The 19,168-nt window shown below is 38.3% G+C and overlaps 1 long non-coding RNA gene across 1 annotated transcript; it reads right to left on the reverse strand.

Annotated features, from left to right (window-relative positions):
* Window positions 1-582: 582 nt before the first annotated feature.
* Window positions 583-18,151, reverse strand: LOC129432293 (uncharacterized). Its single transcript, XR_012359326.1, has 4 exons — window positions 18,099-18,151; window positions 10,800-10,854; window positions 1,646-1,727; window positions 583-1,444 (listed from the first exon to the last, which is right to left on the reverse strand). It is a non-coding gene; the product is annotated as an uncharacterized lncRNA (long non-coding RNA).
* Between the last annotated feature and the right edge of the window lie 1,017 nt (window positions 18,152-19,168).

Here is a 19,168-nt window from a genome sequence, read left to right on the forward strand (position 1 = left end):
TCTCGCGCTTAAAATGTGTGGATTCCGCCACCAACGCCGTTTTACCTGCAACCTCCATTAATACAGTAGTAAGATTGGCTGTAGTCGTCTCGTTCTCTTCATTCTCGTGGTTCGTTTTTTCACATTTTCGCGCTTTGCGTACCAACGTAGCACGGCAACAAGGAATGATTGACATTCATATTAACCAATCTGTGCTCTTCATTAAACGCAAAAACTTAATGGTGAAATTTGATTGGTTATGTAATGCTGGAGAGAACGCTGAACCTGGAACAGCACACAACATACACTATCTAAATCAAGTCACACCACAACAAAATAGGCAGTCGCAAAAATGCTCCCAAATATTTTTTAAGGTTGCACAGATTTAATTTTGGTCGCATATGCGACCAAAACAGTCGCAATTTCGAGCCCTGGTATACATACTGGGAACTATATTCTCAGAAGACGAAGCACTGCTACTTGGGCGGAGTGATTTGCACAACTCTGACCGAACTCTCTGCTCCTCACCAGGGGGCTTCTCGGGGGCTGCGAGCAAATCACTACGCCCAAGTAGCAGTGCTTTGCCTTCTGAGAATATAGTTCCCAGTATGTATTCGTTAAAAGATGGCTGTGTCTCATATCACCTTGTTATTTGTACATGGTGCGACTGTACAAATCACAACACATAAATGGGAAAATGTTTGTGTTATTTTGTCACGTATTGGGAGCAGTATGCTTGCTGGAGCCATTCACTTCCAGTCTTTGTGCTAAGCTAAGCTAGCAGGGGCTGCGTCAGACAGGGTTACAGCAGGCACAGAAAAATATGTATGGACTTATTTAACTCTGGGGAATACGGTGAATAAGCTAAATTCCCAAAATGTTGGCGTGTTCCTTCAATGACGGCAATTACAAAACGTTACTTTAAAATCAACAGCATTACATTCTGAACATTTTGACTCACTTTTCCATGCGCTTAAAGGTAAGCCCTCGGTTTCAAACAAACTCTCTGAGATTTTGCTCTGTCCTATTTTGTAGCACTGGATGCTCACATCTTTTACAGACCTCACATTCTCTCACTGACGCCAAGTGACCTTTGCTGATGTGAGATCTGAAGTGTCACATTACAGCGTTCACTGGGGCGGCAGTGGCTCAGTGGTTCATGTAGGTTGTCCACAAACCGGAAGGTTGGTGGTTTAATCCCCGGCTCCACCTGATCAAGTGTCGAGGTGTCTTTGAGCAAGACATCTAACCCCAGCTGCTCCTGATGAGCTGGATGGCCCCTTGCATGGCTCACACCACCGTCGGTGTATGAATGAGAGAGTGAATGGGTGAATGTGAGGCAAATTGTAAAGCGCTTTGGATGGCCATAGGTCTGTTAAAAGCGCTATATAAAATGCAGTCCATTTACCACTCACTTCAGCTTTTGTCCAGGGTTTTTTGAGCGTACCCTTTCCTCTGCCAGAGACTGAAAACAAACAAGATGATAAATTGTTAACATATCTGACTACCATTTTTTTACCTTTTAACCAGAACTGGTTCCCTGCCTGAACTAATATAAAGATTTGTTTAAGTAATGTTTACTCAAATTAAGCATGACAGTGTTCAAAGTTAAGAACAGGTAAGCCAACTCATTACATGAATGAAATAAAACCCAAATTTACCACACCATTGTTTTGAGAGACATTTATGACAAGTGTTTGTTCCTTCAGATGGGTACTTCAGGCATGGTTTCCTCCTTTTCAAAGGCTCTATGGAAATGGATAGGCAAATAATTGTTTTACAATGCTTTGTCTACATATAGAAATATTATTATTATACAATTTAAGTTCTCTGAAAAAGAGAGTATAAAACTCAAATGTCTGTAGACCTTTCACGACTGTTTTAAACACAGCTAATTATTTCCATTCGGGACGAAACAAATGATTGGCTTGCGCAACTATCACTCTCTCTAGCGACCATGGCACCACCCCTGTTGCTACGGGATCTGCCCACACATGCGCAAACCCGATTGATTATCCAGTGCACGGGGCACAAAATCTATGAAGAGCAAAAGTACTGCAGTGAAAGAGCATTAACTCACAGTACCTGAATATCCAGTCAACGAAGGCAAACGAGGCAAAAAAAGGAATAAACGAAGAAATCAAACGAGAGTAAATATCGCGTGGCTTTTCCTCGAGTCGACGATGCAGTAGTGGTATTGTCTCCGGAGTGTAGTCCTCATCAGAGTCAACAATGCTTTCATCACGGAAACTCTTACATGCAAACATTGTTTATGTTATGAATCTTCCACGAAATTCACCTTTATTACAGTGTAACTGATGGTAATGAAAAAACTTGTATCAATGCAACCTATTTTTAGATGTCTTATAGGCTAAATATAACTAACTTGTTCGTTACCGAATCAAACTAAATATATTTTAAACTTTTCCAGTATCGATATGCTTGCTTAATAGTGAGTACTAAAAGGCATCCTATTTGTTTATATTCATAGTGATAAAGTTAGGTGTATTATTACATGTGATTCTGACGTGATGTTACTACATGCACCGTGCTCCTTCCTCTCCGCTCGTCTGAGGTAAATGATGGTTCTCCCAGCAAAGCAGTCGCGCGTTCATGTGTTTTGGGGGCGTGGCTTTAGAAGAAACCCAGGAGGGAGGAGGTGGAGTGAATGGAAAAATGAGTCGTGAGAGGTCTACAGACACTCGATTTTATACTCTCTTTTTCTGGGTACTTACATTTTACTTATGTATTGAAATATAAAGACAGTTCAAACAAATTTGGTAAAAAGTATTTTAGACTTTTTAGACTTAAACCTGCCTACTCTGCCTTTAAGTGAAGAGGAAAGTATTTGTTGTTAAGTTTATTTATTGAACATTTTGACTTCAACGGAATTTTTTACTGTATACTGCCAGGTTTCCTAAAAAAAAGTAGAATAAAAAACTAACTTAATTTTTTTTTAAGTCTAGTAATTCAGGGCTCCAGACTAACTTTTTTGTTATTAGGAGTACTTAAAAGAAGTATTTTAAAATTTTAAAATGCCTAGAAGGGGAAAAAGTCTTCTTTATGCGCGTTGCAGAAAATGACAAAGGCACGAGCGTTTGCTGACTAGTGTTGCCAGATCTTACAGGAAAAAAAAGAAAAACAGCAAACAAGAAAAATCCAATAATAAACCAAAATAAATCCAAATGCTTTATTTCAAAGATCAAAATATTCGTACAGGCATGTTTACACTTTAATAACACCAAAATCTTGATCGCTTCATGTGCCAAAAGCCATAAACGGTTAAGCACCAAAACGGTATATAAGTACAAAAAAGACGAGGACCTTGCAACACCTCAAGATGTTGGGCGCTGTGAACACAAATGCATGCAGTACACAACGCCAAGACGGAGGTTTATTGCAAAACATAATCCTGTTAAATTATTTTGGTCAAAGCTGTGAGTGTTAAGCACGCGAGGCGGCAGAAGGTGGCTATTGTTATCTCTTTGTCAATCATCACATTTTCCTGAGTTTGCAGTGTTTTCGAGGCCAATGAAACAAGTCTGACAATGTTCTGCTCTGTATGTTCTGCTTTTATATTTCACATATAAGAAATTCAACCAATGGTGAGGCTTAACGACAAAGGGTGAGGTGGTAGCCAGGAAGTATAACGCTATCTAAAATATTGCCAAAGACGGTGTTACAGGGACGCAGGAAGTATGACAAGGGAGACGCAGCGTCTCGTTCCCTTCTCAGGGAACAACAGTTACATACGTAACCCAACACGTTTTCATGTGTCAAACACAACTATGCAAAAAAGCATTTTAGAATGAATCAACAGCTTACCATCTACTTGCCAAATTGCCGATGTTGCACGCCCTCTGTGAAGCCTAATGTGCAAACAGTACTGTTGTTTAAGATGCAGTTTCTGTTTTACATTGCCTAATGCAATTTTGTGTTTGGGAACTTATAGCATAGCACAGATGACAACATGTTTGCTTGAGACAGCGCAAGCTAACACAGGTAAAGCTAAGCTACATTATAGCGATGACGCTGTAGTGAATATTCTCTCAGACCAATCAGTGACCTACAGTGTTTTCGCGTCATGTTTGGTATCAGCTCGAGTCGCTTGGTACCCAAACCGAGGTGGTACGAAAAAAGTATTGGGTACTGTGTACTGCACCCAGTGGAAAAGCTCTCAAAAGTAAGCTGACCCGACCCAAACTAAACCAAACCGTGGAGTACTATGCAATGGAAAAGCGCCATAAGTATATCTTCTGTAAGGGGGTTTTCACACCTGCCTTGTTTAGTTCGATTGAATCGTACCAGAGTTCGATTGCTCAGTTGGTGCAGTTCGTTTGGGCAGGTGAGAATGCAGCAATCGAACTCTGGTGCGCACCAAAAGCGGACCAAACAAGCGGACCGAGACCAGCTTGCAGAGGTGGTCTCGGTACGCTTTCAAACGAACTCTAGAGCGGTTCGTTTGTGGTGAGAACAAGATCCGAGATCGAACCGACCTAACTGCAAAAGTACTGCGCATTTTGGACTAAACCAGCTGCCGTAGGCAACTGCGCAGTGCATTATCGGATGAGGAAGTGTTTGTTGACCCTCTCTGTTAGCAATATTAGCAAAATGACAAATCGCGGACATACCTGTAGTTGCAAGGAGGTGCGGGCGGAGCCTCGGATTTTTTTTGTCTTCGCCGTTTGTAGTGCATTAAACCTTTGTTTTCAAGCCGCGTCCGCGATTCATTCTGAAAATGAACAGTTTGTCTAGAGTGCTGTATACAAATGTATAACAACCACGGAGACATATTCACAGCGCGCAGCCGTTTGTCCATGGTGTCTGCTGTATTATCCTTCTTTTGTTTACTTCCGGGGGTTCCGTTGGAATTTCCCGCACGTTGTTCTGACCAATCGTGAAGCCGTTTAGGAAATACGTTCAAATACATGTGGCCAATGAGTGATGTTGATCTTATCACATGACAGAATTTTGGTTCGTTTCAATTGGTGCGGATCAGAGCAATCAGTGTGGTGTGAAATGGAACCAAATCTGCTAAAAAAGTTACAATGTATCATTTTTTGCTTTTGGTCCGGACCAAATGAACCGAATTACAGATGTGAAAACGCCCTTAGTCACACTTTCGGAAGGTTGGTCTGGACCATTCGTAAGCTCTCTCTTAGCATTGCTTGAGCGCAAAACGCTATCGCCGCCACTGTGCAGCAGTCTTTAGACATCAGCGCAGCGCAGTACAAGTCAAACTATGGTATGTTGACAATGATTTTATGTTATGGACATTTTAGGACTTATAATAATATATGTTTGCATTAGATACAGGACTTTTTATGCAGTTGACTTTATTTGGTATCAGAACTAATGAATCGAAGACGGCGCTGGTGTTGTTTCGAAGGTTGTTCCCCATTGAAGTCTGTTCCCTCTGTTTATAGCGTTTTCATCACGTTACATTTATAATTTATTTAGAAAGATTAAAGATTTGAATTGGTTATACTAAAAAGCAATAATATCATGTATTCTATTATACAATTTATTAAATATTTCATACATTTCACAGTTTTATATTATGGTATGTCTTTATTACATTATACTGTTTGTTTTAATACGTGCATACATAATAAATTTATATATTATACATATAATATGATTCATACTATAAAAATAACTGACTTACCATTAAGAACAATAAATGAAGAGTTTTGTTGCAAAACGAGATAACCACCGTTTTTTTAATTGTCCAGAAATCTCGTTTTTTGGTTGTGCATTCCAATTAATATCAATTCAACTGCAGTTAATTTGTTTTGATTTAAACCTTCATAACTTAAAAAATACAGCTAAGTAGCCCCATAAAACAAAATAATAACATGATAACATAATAATAAACATGTTTTGACAAAAATGTAAAAAAATGGATATCTCGTTTTGCAACGAAACTCTTCAAATATAGAAATGCACACATACATCTCAGTAGCCATTAAAGCCATTTCTTGTTGTAAAGTACCTATTAGTATTAAAATGTATTACATAATTTTTAAAAGTCATTAAAGTCATTAAACCCATGTCAAGAAGCAGCACAAGTGACAAGTGGTTCGTCTACCCGTATTACTGATAATTTAATTAATAGTCTATATTTTACGGATAACTTAAACTAAGTTAAAATATATGTTACTGGAATAATTTGAGTAATGTTCCATTTCTATAGAGCGTGTTGTCTTTTATAGCGCCGTAATGCACATAAAGTGGAAAATCAATCCCTGAGTGATCAATTCAAATAATTCAGCACCTTCACTTGGGACAGCGGCATCTTTAGGTCCAACTTAGAGGCAGCATGTTAAGAAGCTTCCTAAGGGACACTTCGGGGAACACACTTAGGAACATAAACAACTTTGGTAAGATATATCTTTTTGAGTCTTCTTAGGGCGCTAAGAGTGAGCGTTATTGGGGAACCGCGCCCTGAAATCTGAAAATATTTCACTTTTTTTATATGGTTAATGAACTTAAACTGAATCAACACTGAACTGAATTAAAGGGTCATGAAACCCCAGACTACTTTGCACATCATAGAAGACAATGTTAGCATCTGAAAGCTGGTTAATTTTGAGCTTTCTGTGCTATTTTCATCTTCTGGGTTTAAAATCTACATTGTGTTGACGTCACATGTGGCAAAGAACTAGTACATTGATAACGCTTCAGTGTCTATAAAATTATTCATGAGACTGCGTGTTCTTATCCTATGAGAAGGCCCTTAGCTTAAAGGGGCGGTGAAGTTGTCGATTTTATTGTTTTATACTGTTGTCTGATGTCTACTTATGATGTTTGCGTGGTTTTTACATTTAAAAACATCAAAAGCAATAAGTAATAGGCTATTTTGTAACATGGATTAGTGGCTGTCTGGAGAAATGGTTTGTTTGAAGGGGCAGGCCGCACTGAAGACCTGGACGTAACACCCACTGCTATGATTGGACAGCTTCATTCCCCGTCATTACATGTGGGGAAATGTTTTAAAAACGTTAATGTGTAAAAATAACAGCCGAACACAAATATGTTTGAGCCACAAAAGATTCTGGGTGCTAAAAATGATACACATAAATGACAATACGTATAGTAAAGTAGAAACAAAAATTTAAACTCGACGTGACTAAATTACCGTATATAACACAGTAAGCGTGCATTAGAATCTAAACTGCGGCTGATAAATCCTTCAATCCATCAATAACTTTGCATATTTCTTGTGTGCTTGTGAGGTTGCTCTGACATACACGTAACGTTACATACCACAGTTATATGATAAAAAAGCTTTGTGGAGTGTTTGACCTTTCAAACGCAACTCGCCTAAATTACCGTATACAACACAGTAAGCGGGCATCAGAAACTGCGGCTGATAAATCCTTCTTTATCACTAACTTTGTATATTTCTACCGTTAAATTACAGTCGTGTTGTTAAGTGTTGTACCTTTATTAATCGTTTAATGTTTTTAGTACATTAAAACAGTCAAACATACGTGTTTAGACACGAATGTTACAACAGACATATCAAGCGATCTCTTCTAACAAAGCAATAGTGAAACGCAGTAACTTAAATAAACTTAGTGTATACTGCTGTGTCATTTTTGTCAGATCCAATATTAGTGGTGTTTTTAATCACAGTCTCTCTGCAAATCCAGCATCGACTTCTTTACAAATGAATCCGTGTACACAACAAACACTCCCCACGCGAGCTGGAACTTCTTCAAAAACAAACTTTATCCACGCATTCCTAATGTTGAGCCTCCGTTATCCAGCGTCTGTGTTATTCCCATAGACGGTTCTTCCACAACCGAAAATGCGTTTCCATGGTTACTTTAGATCACCGTGTCAAAATAAAAGTCTCTAAGAAAAAATGTATTTAACCCTCTGGGGTCTAAGGGGTTTTTAGGGCCCTGGGGAAGTTTTGACATGCACTGACATTTGTGCTTTTTTCAGTTGCTTAAAAACATATTAATGGCAAAAGTCTCATAACACTGCGTTCAGCACAAACTGGGCTACAATATCATATAATCAACATGTATGTACATGTTTGTATTTTTGAGAGAAAAATGTTTATGCGTGGTTTTTGAAAAAGCAAAAATTTTAAGTCACTGATATAAGTCCACAAAACTAATTCTAAACATGTTTTCCCAAGACTTTCCAAAACAGGATCTAGTAGTCTAGAGTTTTTTCTTCAAAATGATGTGAAAATCATTCGGCCTACTCGTTCACATAAAGCAAGATATTGATTTACAATTTCTAAGACACTTTTGCTTGGGAAAGGCTGTATGCGTGGAGGCGGGAATGCTCCTGAATAATCAGTGATTGACAGCTGAGAGACAAAAGGGTTGCATAATGAGCCACATGAGCCTTGTGGGGATGTTCAACAGGAATGTAACTTTCTCTGTAGTAAAACCATGATGGTTTACTTTTCAATTTAAATGTAAATACACACACACACACAATATATATATATATATATATATATATATATATATATATATATATATATATATATATATATATATATATATATATATATATTAATTTCACATGTAGGCTATAAGTTACCTTTAAAAACCATAGTAGCCTAATCAAAGTGAACACAGGGTTTGTGTGTGGCAAAAAGCTCAAAAGAACAACTGCCTGTCGTTGTTTGGACTCTTAGTTGTGTTTTTGTAATCATTATATCATTATAGTAGAAACACAACAAGGGACAAGCATGATAAACTTGCTCAATGTTTGTTTACAGCCGCCGCCATTACCTCACGTGTTGCTCATGAAAGCAGTCGGCTTGTTCGACTTCATGCGGCGCTGCAGGGATCGACAGCCGGGTGACGTCAAACTACCGCGAGAGTGATCCGCGAAATTATATGGAAGAGGTTGCTTTTAAATCGCTCTCGCGAGACTCTGACGTCATTCGGCTGCCGGTTCTTGTGGCGCCGCATTAAGTCGAACAAGCCTATTAACTTATGTGTGCACATGCGAGTGATCCTGTGTTTAATAAACGTGCTGTACGGAGATATATGCTTAGACGCAACTAAATAAGGATTGTACTGTTTGCAGTCGCGTATTTTATAAGAATACCAAAAACCGCGTCGATTTCCTGACTCGCGTGTTTGTGCATGCGTTTCCCATCGCGTAAACTGTTTGACGGAAGACAAAGAAAACACTCGCGTCTGGAGATAGTGACACACATACGCAAGTAAATAAGGATTGTACTGTTTTCAATCGCGTATTTTATAAGAATACCAAAAACCGCGTCGAGTTTCCTGACTCGTGTGTTTGTTTACGTGTGTTCCCCTCGCGTGAAATGTTTGACGGAAGAACAATGAAAACACTCGCGTCTGGAGATACTGACACACATACGCAAGTAAGTAAGGATTTAGATGTCATGTTTTGGTGCAATCGGATGAAACAACAAGGAATAGAGAGACTGGGTTGTGGACTGGATTGCGTATCCATTGACTGCAGGAGGCACAAGTTATGCATATGGATGTCTCTGCTCATTCACTTCAATGGCGCGGGGGCGTGGCGATCTCTTCTCATTACAGATAATCAGGTAACATTAAAAAGACGGTCCCTCTCCTATTTCTCATACAGTTTACACCGAATGACAATATATGTTTTCGATCTCACTTACATCATTTAAAAGCTGACATTCCAAGCATTATGTAGACATTTATCTTTTGTTTATATGACATGTATTCGTGAAGTTACAGTTAATTTTCTGACGCGTTTCTGAAATGACTTCACTGAGGGAGAGAGAACAAAACGCGCATCATGTTTATTTTCTTAATTTTGCGAAAAGCACAACATTCTGTTTTTATTGGGAGTGGACAGAAAAAAACTAGACACTTTAACGTTTTAAATGATGTATAAATCATATCTGTATGTCCAAAATCAGCAGAGTTATCTAAGTCTCTTTACGGAGTGATTGAAAAATAATCATTTTGGTTACATTTGGCAATCTTTAAAGACATGTTTACTTATTGTTGAGACACACGTGTCACGCGAAGCTGTGGGAGGGGCTACAAAAGTGTATTTGGCTATGGGGAGGTGCTTCAATTCTACTTTGACGTCATATTTTTTGGAATTCCACACTCGCTTGTAATACTGGCTTGGTGCCAAAAACTGTTATATTTCAGTAGCACATTTCAGTTCTGAAACTTGCAGAATGTTCATTTAAGTATGATGACCTCTTATATAACAAATTATCAAGTTAAAATTAAGTATTTGATTCACCGCTCCTTTAATTATTCACAACAGCATGTTATGACAGACGCTTTAGACTGTGAGATCACATACATTAACTGAGAGAAACGTTCATGAATCGAAAGAGAATGTTTGTTTTTGCTTTGTAATAAGAGTTCGGCACAAATGTTATTCATTCATTTTAGTGAGTGATTTTTACAACTCCTTGACACAACCCGTCAAAAGGCTTATATAAATGCCACAGAATAAGCCTTAGATTATCAAACTGCAACAGTGGTTTTATCTATACGTTTTCAATGCAGAGTGCCAATGGCTGTGCATTTATTGTGTTTTTAACTCAATGGAAGCGAATTGAAACTGTCTGAATCCTAAGTTGTCTGTCTGTCTCCCCTCTTTCCCCTCCTTTCTGCATGGCACCACGTCCACTTTTTAGTTTTTTTAGCATAGCTTAGCATAATCCATTGAATCTGAACAGACCATTTAGCATCGCGCTAAAAATAACCAAAGAGTTTCAATATTCAATATTTTTCCTTAAAAATTAACTAAGTATTTTAATTTAGACTTCGTGGACTCTGTTTTATTTTTTTTAAAAGGAATTTTCTTACCATCATTGCCACTGCCTGGCCTTCTAGCTTCCTGCTGGGATCTTACCATTATTACCTTGAGGGGAAAAAACAAGTTCATGAAAGACATAGAGGATAAAGATATTAGTGATGAGCTAATTTTCAAAACCAGTATTGAAGTCGCTTTTGAATGAGCTGGGAAACTGATTGAGATAAACCAGAATTCTATTTTTTGACATAAATCATTTACACAAATTCAGGCACTGCACAAAAGCCTGTCAAGTGCTTTTTAGAGAATAGCGCAGACGTGCTTCACATCGTGAGCAGGCACGCGTGCCACACGGCTGAAGTGAGAGAAAGACGTGGTTCTTGCAAATGTAATGCAAGTTAGCTGGTGCAGGGCTTGACATTAACTTTTTGAGGAACTTGTTCTTCGGAATAAATTTATGTTTCACTTGTCAATGCACAAAAGTCACTTGTCCGGGTAAAGATTTGTAATATAATGTATTTTTTGTGTTTTGCTAATCAGTGGCGGAGCCAGGGATTTTTCATAGGGCTGGCCAGGCAGGTGCCAGTTACTCTGGGGTGGCACATAAAATCTCTATCATGCAACCTTAAAATACTATTAAGTATTATAGATGCAATAATCACAATGATGTATAACATACAATTTCTACTTTCTACAATTTTAATTAAAATGAATTGAGATTAACATACAATTTATAGTCATAATTCAACCTATTTTTTTTTACTATTTAATCAAATAAAACTTTTGAAATTTACTTTGAAACCAGAATTTATATCTCCAATTGCTGAAAAAACAATAGAGACCAGAAAATCACGTGAATTTTGTAGGCCACTGAAATGTATTTTACTAAGATTCATTTGGCTGCTTCTTGGTACTCTTTCTGAAGAATGATGCTATATCTGCTGCTGCCTTTCTCTTCATTTTTTCCCACATTTCAATGATCTGACATTAAAACACTAAAGCAAAACATTAAAACATTACCATGTTTTAAAAAACTTATTAGGGTAAATGTATCTAGATTATCTGTTATATATAAAATAAATTTTAAACCTAGCATTTACGCTGTAATGTTTGTGTGGGATTTTTAATGTACAGTGACGAACTCTGTCAGATTCAAATCAGCTGTCGCGCAGCACACACACATAGGCGCACTGAAAGAGAGATTCTCATTATAAAACAGATTCTTAAACAAGATTTCAAGCCCATTATGTGTTTTTACCAAACTTTAGAAGAGATAAAATACGGACTTAAATCGGCTTTTTTGACACACAGTGATGAAAATGCGGTTTCAAAATCATTTATATTCACACCGGAGCCTGAAGAAACATCACTCTCCACTCCATGCCGTCTCGCTCCTCCATGTTCGGTGATCAGGTTTCATGCGCGTGCAGCTTTTTAGTAACAACATAAGGTGTAAACGTGCGTTTGTGTGTTTGTCGGTGCACTGTGCTCTCTGTTCAATATTCCGCTCTGTGTTTGCGCTGCGCGTTCTGCTCTGTCGTTAACGGCACATAACGTTAAGTAACATTGTTTGAAATTTAACTTCTCCAGTCGGACAACTAATTTTCTCTTACACTTGTCCTTCAAAAAATCCACTTGTCCCAGACAAGCCTTAATGTCGAGCCCTGTGGTGATTTTGTTGTTTGAGCAACCTAGCTAGGCGGCACGTGCCTGATTCGCTCTTGCTCACGTTATTTATGTGCATTATTTACATGCTACAGTAGCTACACTCCTTTAAGATAATATAATGTTCTACAAAATCTGCTTCAGTTTGTGTTTATTAACCCTTAAGTTTCACTTCATCACGCAGCTATTCCCGTTAGAGGTATCTGTTAAAAACATTTAATTCATTAATAATCTAGTATGTGTTCATTTTCTGTCAGTTTCTTCAAAATTAAGTTTTATTTTCCTTTTCATCATGACGTGTACCCTTTGATTACCACGTCCATGGAATTCTACACCTCTGCTAATTTGGCTGGTGACACTTGATTTTGATGGTACACTTTGGACATTTTACCAATTATGAGTAGCTTTGAAACTACTTATCAACTACCAATCTTTAGAGAATTAGTAGACTGTCTGCTTAATATCTACTAACACTTTATTGTGATTAAATCTCCTCAGACATTTAACTGTCTACAACAGGGGTTTTCAAACCTGTCCTGGAGGACCACAAGTACTGCACATTTTGTGTGTTTACCTTTTGTGACACACCTCATTCAGTTACCTTACACACCCAGTTCAGGTCTTACAGTCTCTACTAATGAGCTGAAGATTTAAACCAGGTGTGTCTAATGACGGAGACATGCAAATTGTGCAGTACTACTGGTCCTCCAGGACAGGTTTGAAAACCCCTGGTCTACAAGTATCTTTGCAGGTGCATGTCAACTTATTCCACTAACCCTAACATCTTTCCTAACCCTTACAGTCTACTAATACTTTAATGACAGTTAGTTGATGTATAGTTGCAAATTAATGAAAGTTAGTTGACATGAAGTTGCAAAGTTATTTATACAGTTGAAAGAAAAAGTATGTGAACCCTTTGGGCTTACTTGGATTTCTTCATAAATTGGTCATAAAATGTGTTCTGATCTTCATCTAAGTCACAACAATAGAGAAAAACAGTCTGCTTAAACTAATACCGCACAAACATTATATGTTTTCATAGTGCAGGGTGGAAAAAGTATGTGAAACCCTAGGCTAATGAGTTCTCCAAGAGCTAATTGGAGCCAGGAGTCAGCCAACCTGGGGTCCAATCAATGTGATGAGATTGGATGTGCTGATTAAAGCTGCCCTGTCCAATAAAAAACACACACCAGTTTTGAGTTTGCTGTTCTGAAGAAGCATTGGCTGTTTCTCAATATGCGTTCTTCAGCGATCTTGCGTCCTCGTGTCCTCGCTCTACGTCATCATTAACGGTCGAAGTTCATTCCAATTCTCAAGAACGCAAGGACAGAGGACGCATGAAAATACCCGGATGTGTTCTTGATATCGAGGATGCATCGAGTGCAGACTTGCTGAAATCGCTTTACGCCCCAGAAGTCATTGCGGCAAAACTTCCGAGTTCGTTCTTCCAAGGTCGCCTGGCAAGACCGATCTCCACGAGGACGCAAGTCCGTTCTTTGCGTTCTTGGAATTGAGAAACAGCCATTGTCTGATGTGAACCATGCCTCGCACAAAAGAGCTCTCAGAAGACCTACGATCAAGATTTGTTGACTTACATAAAGCTGGAAAGGGCTACAAAAGTATATCTAAAAGCCTTGATGTCCATGTGTCCACGGTAAGACAGATCGTCTACAAATGGAGAAAGTTCAGCACTGTTGCTACACTCCCTAGGCGTGGTCATCCTGTAAAGATGACTGCAAGAGCACAGCACAGAATGCTCAATGAGGTGAAGAAGAATCCTTGAGTGTCAGCTAAAGACTTACAGAAATCTCTGGCACATGCTAACATTTTTGTTGACAAATCTACAATAAGGAAAACATTAAACAAGAATGGACTTCATGGGAGGACACCACGGAGGAAGCCACTGCTGTCCAAAAAAACATTGCAGCACGTTTGAAGTTTGCAAAAGAGCACCTGGATGTTCCACAGCACTACTGGCAAAACATTCTGTGGACAGATGAAACCAAAATTGAGTTGTTTGGAAAGAACACACAATGCTATGTGTGGAGAACAAAAGGCACAGCACACCAACATCAAAACCTCATCCCAACTGTGAAATATAATGGAGGGGCCATCATGGTTTGGGGCTGCTTTGCTGCCTCAGGCCCTGGACAGAGTACTGTCATCGATGGAAAAATGAATTCCAAAGTTTATCAAGACATTTTGCAGAAAAACTTAAGACCAACTGAAGCTTAACAGAGGATGGACGATGCAACAGGACAACGACGCAAAGCATAGAAGTAAATCAACAACAGAATGGCTTCAACAGATGAAAGTACGCCTTCTGGAGTGGCCCAGTCAGAGTCCTGACCTCAACCCCATTGAGATGCTGTGGCATGACCTCAAGAGAGCGATTCACACCAGACATCCCAAGAATATTGCTGAACTGAAACACTTTTGTAAAAAGGAATGGTCCAAAACTTCTCCTGACCGTTGTGCAGGTCTGATCTGCAACTATAGGAAATGTTTGGTTGAGGTTATTGCTGCCAAAGGAGGGTCAACCAGTTATTAAACCCAAAGGTTCACATACTTTTTCCACCCTGCACTATGAATGTTTACATGTTGTGTTCAATAAAAACATGAAAACGTATAATTTTTGTGCGGTATTAGTTTAAGCAGACTGTGTTTCTCTATTGTTGTGACTTAGATGAAGATCAGAACACATTTTATGACCAATTTATGAAGAAATCCAAGTAAGCTCAAAGGGTTCATAAACCTTTTCTTTCAACTGTACTTAGTAAAATAAAGTGTAACCATTTGGTTAATTATCTGAACCTGCTCCTCCTTAACTTTGTTAATAAAACATCATAAAGTAATTCCTCAAATAAAGACCGGTATTCAAATAAACGCCGGGCCTCTGATGGTGGCCGGGGGCGTGGACATCGTGGACAAATAAATCCCAGTCTCAAATTAATGCCAGGGACAAATTAGTGTGAATACCTGCAATCTCCTAAATGCATTCAAGTTCATCATTATGCACAGCTGCTAATAGATGGCAGTAGCTAAATTGGATGGGTCTTATTTAATGCTAGTGAAGGAGTTTTTAAAGGACAAGTTCGGTATTTTACACTTAAAGCCCTGTTTTCAGATTGTTTATGATGAAATAGAACGGTTTTGACTGAAATTTGGACATATGATGCTGGGCCGAGAATTTTAGGGTGCTTTTGTATCATGATCCCCACCTCTACAATGGCTGCATAGGTGGACTGGAACAATCCTTCCTAAAATGCATTAAATGAAAGTAAACGAAAGTTTAATGCATTTTAGGAAGGATTGTTCCTGTGCACCTTTACACCCATTGTAGAGGTGGGGGTGATACAACAAACACCCGAAAATTCTCGGCCCAGCATCATATCTCCAAATTTCAGTCAAAACCGTTCTATTTCATCATAAACAATCTGAAAACAGGGCTTTAAGTGTAAAATACCGAACTTGTGGAGCATGGCACCCAGAAGAAAATTTGTTTTTAAATTTAAACAAACTTGTGTGTGTTTACAAGTGTTTTAAGTTTGGTATTTTACACTTAAAGCCCTGTTTTCATATTGTTTATGATGAAATAGAACGATTTTGACTAAAATTTGGACATATGGGGCTGCCCCGAGATTTTTTGGGTGTTTGTGTTTCACTTCCCACCTTTACAATGGGTTTAATGGTGCACTGGAACAATCCTTCCTAAAATGCATTAAACTTTCGTTTACAAAGACGTGACAATCACCGAGTGGTCAGGGGTGTTCACTGATATGCTCACACAAAAATCCTTTTAGGAAGGATTGTTCCAGTGCACCATTAAAGGCGGAGTCCACGATGTTTGAAAAACGCTTTGGAAAAGAAGACGGGCCGACTACCAAAACACACTTATAGCCAATCAAATCAAATCAAATGCCGGGTTGCGTATGTGTGGGGCGGGTCTATCAACAGAAGGTCCAGATTCTATTGGGGTAGGGGCGTGTTTGTTTAGGTGATTTCAAATATCAACATTGGCTTTCAAACATCATGGACTCCGCCTTTAAACCCATTGTAAAGGTGGGAGGTGAAACACAAACACCCAAAAATTCTCGGGGCAGCCGCATATCTCCAAATTTCAGTCAAAACCGTTCTATTTCATCATAAACAATCTGAAAACAGGGCTTGAAGTAGGGCTGCACGATTCAGAGAAAAAATCTAATTGCGATTTTTCTGATCAAAATTGCGATTCGCGATTTAAAGTGCGATTCATTAGTATATAATAAAAGAGGTACATCCAGGTTTGTTGTGGTGGTTTTAATAGCACCAAAGAAAGATGCTGTGCTACTGTTTATTTAAAACCTCTTAAACATTGTACCAAGTTGTCTGCAGGACTTCTAAGAACATTAAAAAAATACAATTTAAATTTTTTTTTTTGAAAGTTTTATTTAAAATAACATATAGGCCAATGTATTTTGGCTGTCACTACAACAATGCATCTGACAAGCAAATGTTTAGTTTTTCTTTTAATCATAAGACTATACTCATCTTGTTTTACTTTTCAGGCATCTGTAATAAATGTAAATATATTAGTTATTTGAATCTATGATTTAACATAAGCAAAAAATACAAATAAAAGACTGCACAGTCCTCACTGTAGGATTTTAAATGAGGATCTGCAGAAGCGTGTTCAGTAAAAAGTAAGGAGTGATATTAAATTTTGGTGAGTAATAAACATTAATTACACAGAAAGCAACAGGCTACTCTCACTTTACTGCACAAGACAGCTTGAAAACTGCACTGTTTCAATATAGCCTACTGATAAACATCCAGCTGTTTATGTTCACTTAGACAAGAAAGAAAACTTAAGTTTAGTGATCACGCGTGTGCTTACTGCTCTCTGTGTGCGCGCTTCATGAACCCTCATGCATGTAAATATTCAAAGCGGTGCAGATGTGTGCGTGCAAGAAAGTATAATGTACCTGTTTCGTCTGCTGTGTTCCGGGCTTTAATGAAACCTGCTTATAGTCTGATGAGGCGCTTGTCATTGTTTGCGTTGCATGACGAGAAACGGACGTATATACACCTTTCTTTAAGTCCAACATTACACAAAAGGGAAATGTTTTCGCGCATTTCTGTCCTTTCATTTGCCGGTTAATGAGTTATAATGGCTTTTTAAAATGACTGAATCCAAAAACTGCCAACTTCATGACATTCCGCGTTGTGGAGTTAATTCCATTTGTATTCATTTCGCTATTCTGTATGTGTTTTCCGCATCGTGGAAATCATATGGCCGTACACTTTGTTGAGGAGTTGAACTGCTGCTCGCGCTCATGTTTTCCAAATGGTGTGATGACGTGTAGTCAGCACCTCAGTGTTCATGCACTCTATTGGTCTAAACTGCATCAAACGTAAAATGCGCATGAAGCGAACTGTCAAAAACTGCGTACTAGATGATTGTTATATTTAATAGTTTTGAATCGAAATAATCGCATTTCTTGCGATTCAAAAATCGCATCCATTCACATCGCGATTTCGGTTTAAAAACGATTAATCGTGCAGCCCTAGCTTGAAGTGTAAAATACCAAACGTGTCCGTTAATTAACAAGTTAACTGCTGAATCACATTTAGTAGGAATTAGAAAATTTCACTTCAGATCAAATTATAACACGTGTGACACAAATTTGACAAAATTATTAACAAACCTCTTTAAGAGATGTGACTTCACTTCCTGAAGCGACAGGCTCATGGACGAGCTGGAAGACCGAAAAAAAGAGAAATTAGCTATAATGTGACTTAGCGGTAGACTATAAGTTTACAACATTTGTGTGTGTTCACTCATGGTTTATGAGGACACATGTGACTTTTGTACATGACTCAGCAAGTGGACTATAACTTTACAAACTTGTGTGTGTTTACTCATGGTTTATGAGGACACATGTGACTATTGTACGTGACTCAGCAGTAGACTATAACTTTACAAGACTTGTGTGTGTTTACTCATGGTTTATGAGGACACATGTGACTATTGTACTTGACTCAGCAGTAGACTGTAACTTTACAACACTTGTGTGTGTTTACTCATGGTTTATGAGGACACATGTGACTATTGTACTTGACTCAGCGGTAGACTATAACTTTACAACACTTGTGTTTGTTTACTCATGGTTTATGAGGACACATGTGACTATTGTACTTGACTCAGCAGTAGACTATAACTTTACAACAATTGTGTTTGTTTACTCATGGTTTATGAGGACACATGTGACTATTGTACTTGACTCAGCAGTAGACTTTAACTTTACAACACTTGTGTTTGTTTACTCATGGTTTATGAGGACACATGTGACTATTGTACTTGACTCAGCAGTAGACTGTAACTTTACAACACTTGTGTGTGTTTACTCATGGTTTATGAGGACACATGTGACTATTGTACTTGACTCAGCGGTAGACTATAACTTTACAACACTTGTGTTTGTTTACTCATGGTTTATGAGGACACATGTGACTATTGTACTTGACTCAGCAGTAGACTATAACTTTACAACAATTGTGTTTGTTTACTCATGGTTTATGAGGACACATGTGACTATTGTACTTGACTCAGCAGTAGACTATAACTTTACAACACTTGTGTGTGTTTACTCATGGTTTATGAGGACACATGTGACTATTGTACATGACTCAGCAAGTAGACTATAACTTTACAAACTTGTGTGTGTTTACTCATGGTTTATGAGGACACATGTGACTATTGTACTTGACTCAGCAG

The sequence above is a fragment of the Misgurnus anguillicaudatus genome, chromosome 2, assembly GCF_027580225.2.
Source record: "Misgurnus anguillicaudatus chromosome 2, ASM2758022v2, whole genome shotgun sequence".
Lineage (NCBI taxonomy): Eukaryota > Metazoa > Chordata > Actinopteri > Cypriniformes > Cobitidae > Misgurnus > Misgurnus anguillicaudatus.